This window comes from Myotis davidii, unplaced genomic scaffold, assembly GCF_000327345.1.
Source record: "Myotis davidii unplaced genomic scaffold, ASM32734v1 scaffold252, whole genome shotgun sequence".
NCBI lineage: Eukaryota > Metazoa > Chordata > Mammalia > Chiroptera > Vespertilionidae > Myotis > Myotis davidii.
In genome coordinates this window covers 2,929,672-2,932,868 of record NW_006283768.1, presented here as the reverse complement: position 1 = coordinate 2,932,868, position 3,197 = coordinate 2,929,672, and the positions used below count along the sequence as shown (strand labels likewise).

At 44.8% G+C, this 3,197-nt stretch overlaps 1 protein-coding gene across 1 annotated transcript in view; it reads left to right on the top strand.

The window, feature by feature from the left end:
• The window catches only part of BMPR1B (bone morphogenetic protein receptor type 1B), a 58,614-nt gene that overhangs the window by 7,057 nt on the left and 48,360 nt on the right, over positions 1-3,197 (top strand). The gene's annotated exons all lie outside the window — the stretch shown is intronic.

Here is a 3,197-nt window from a genome sequence, read left to right as displayed (position 1 = left end):
TCTGGCAGCCCCCCTCCTGCCACTGTCATTCCCACATGCTGATGGCAGCCAGCCCCACTCACACCCGCTGATGGCACGGAGCGATTGGAACCGGTACCAGCAGTGGGTGCAAGTGGCCCCTCAGGAGCAGGGGGAGGTGGAAAAGCCCTCGGGGGCGATCAGGGCTGGCAGCCAATGCTTGCACCCGCTGATGGCGCTGAGTGATCGGGACTGGTGCCAGGCACCAGCAGCGGGTGCAAGCAGGGCTGGCACTGGCAGTGGGTATGAGTGGGGCCAGCGCTGACAGCAGTTGTGAGCGCCGGGCGGGACTGCGGTGCACAGGAGCAAAGAATTTTCAGTAACCACCAGAGGCTTTGCCCCGATGGCAGCGACTGGCGCCCTGCCTTGGTCTGGTGCCCCCTGCTCACCTGCTCCACCATCCTGCTGCTGCCAGTGCCCGCCATGTTCCGCACATGCATGTGGTGGTCAGCGCCTGTCATAGTGACCGGTTGTTCGGTTGTTCTGCCGTTCAGTCTATTTGCATATTTGCCTTTTATTATATAGGATATCCACCCTTCTTTGCAGGCAGGGGAATGTGTTTTTAACATATTTTTATTGATTTTAGAGGGAGAAGAAAAAAGAGAGAGAGAGAAACATTGATGAGAGAAAAACATCCTCAGTTTCTGCCTCCTGCACGCCCCCTGCTGGGGATCAAGCCTGAAACCCAAACATGTGTCCTGACTGGGAATTGCACTGGCGACCTCCTGGTACATGGGTTGAGGCTTAAGCACTGAGCAACACTGGCTGGGCGGGGGTGCGTTTTTAAAGCTTAAAATTACCCTCGCTGATGTTTCTTTATATTTCCTAGGACACTGTAACAGTAACTTGCCAACAAGTTTACCAGCTTTTTCTGTTCTCATTCTTGATTCTTATAAGATACTTAAACGTGCATTTCCGTGTATTCAGATTTTGAGCAAGGGGAACTCATGATTAAGAAGAAATTAGTCTTTTTGGATTTAACATACTGAATCAGCTTTTCTAGTCTCTATGAATTCCTACGTCAGAAAATTAAGATGACTTTATTTCTGAAAATTCCTGAATTTTACTTTCGATGAGAAATGGAAGTTACACACATAATCTAAATGTGTAGGAAAGGAATAAAACACACAGACACATGGGTATTGTTTGCAGTACATTTCTAAGGGATAGCTCTTGTATTTATCGCCTTCAGTATTTACATGCTTTAGATTGTCATAGCAAGGTCAGTGTATGGGCTGAAATGCCCCAAATAAATTTAAGCATGGGCTGCTCAGAGGCACTCTTTCTTCCACAACAATATTCCTGCATTTGACCTTGCTCTAAAAAAGGGAGATTTATCACTGGCCCTTCCCAGGCATTTATTCATATGTTGGAACTTGGCGCTGCTAGTTTTCATAAACTGAGGTATTTTGGATGACTTGAGGCTAATAAGCCAAGTAAGCAATACTAAGGGTGTTGATGATAACGGAAGGGCTAAGGTGTGGCAGAATGCTGCTGCCACCAACACAGAACAGACCAACCAGAAACCAAGGCTAAGAGCATGCTCAGAGCTTGCCTCCCTGACCTTTGAGGACTGTGCTGTCATGCCTGTCTTGGACACTGAGCAGAGCATGCATGTACACGAAGATGGGATAGAGTTCAGGCCTTTATTTCGTAGCTCACACAGTAGGGGTCTATGACTTATCTTGGGAGTCTGCTGGCATGCCTTGCACAAACTTGTGAAGACAGAAATGTTTGTTTATAAATATTTCTATATATAACAGTTCTTGTTTTCCATTTTTAGTCCCAGGAGGGGCCAGTGGAAAAATGTGTGGGAAAGAAGCAAGAGATTCTTGATGAAAAGCCTGCTTCTGTAACTGTTTGCTTATTAGACTCTCATAGCTTTAATTTCCTCGTCAGTGAAATAGAAATAATCACTTCTCATTGTTGTTGAGAGGACTAAATGTGATAGAATAAGTGAAAGTTCTTTTTAATGTAAAAACCCATACAGGAAAAGAATATATTGTTTCTTTACTTCCTAGGCCCGTGATTTTCAACGGTGTACTGCAAGAGGCACACTGGTGTGCCGCAGGAATTTTTAAAACATGTGATGCCTGACTGTTTAGTCAGGGGCACTGACCTCTTTTCCCTTAGATTATTAAATTAAAAAAAAATTACAACAGCCAACACAACAATAGCTGTTCGGTGTGAATGAGTCAAAATTATAGTTTGTTTGGTTTTGTCAGATCAGCAAAACCTCTATTTTTTGGCATGCTGCAGAATTTTAGTAATGAGTTTTTGTGTGCCATGAGCTGAAAAACCATTAACAATGATCTTGTTAAAACGTCTTCATTTCATTGTCCCACTTTACACCACTTCCAATGTAAGTCCCGACTGCTGAAAACAAAACCTGATGGTTTCATCTGACAGGCCAGCCCCGAAGCACAAGCAGCAAAAAGCAGAATCTTAGCTCACTTCTGCTGTGCTGATCCCTCCTTAGTTTGGTTTGTGTGCCTTGGTAAGAGGTGAGTTTATTTCACAACCTCAGAACAAGGAGAGCCAGCGTAGACATTCACCTGCATGGGTTCAAACCTCTGCTGTGCATACTCTCACCAGCTGTAGGCCTTTGAGAAATTACTCAAGTTCTCTGAGCCTCGGTTTCCTCGTATAGAAGGTAAGAATAGTGCCACCTTCCTCAGAGTTGTTTTGTTCTGGGGGCAGGAGGTAGCCATCAATGATTCTCTATCATCATTGATGTTTTCTATCTCTATATCCCTCTCCCTTCCTCTCTGAAATCGAGAGAGAGAGAGAGAGAGATCGAGAGATCTACCCTAGCTGGTTTTGGCTCAGTGGATAAAACATTGGCCTGAGGACTGAAAGGTCCCGGGTTCAATTCCCAGTCAGGGCACTTGCCCGGGTCGCAGGCTCAATCCCCAGTGGGAGGCATGCAGGAGGCAGCTGATCAGTGATTTCCTTCATCATTGATGTTTCTATCTCTCTCTCCCTCTTCCTTCCTCTCTGAAATCAATAAAAATATATCTATTTTAAAAAGCAAAATTTGTCTGCAATATCTTTAATTTTGTTTTGAACAGTAGTACAATTGTATACCAGGGTATTTTGATATATCGGATGCTGTAGGTTATAGAGCATGGACTTAGGAATTAGAGGTGGGGTTGGATCCTGGCTTGGCACCATACTCT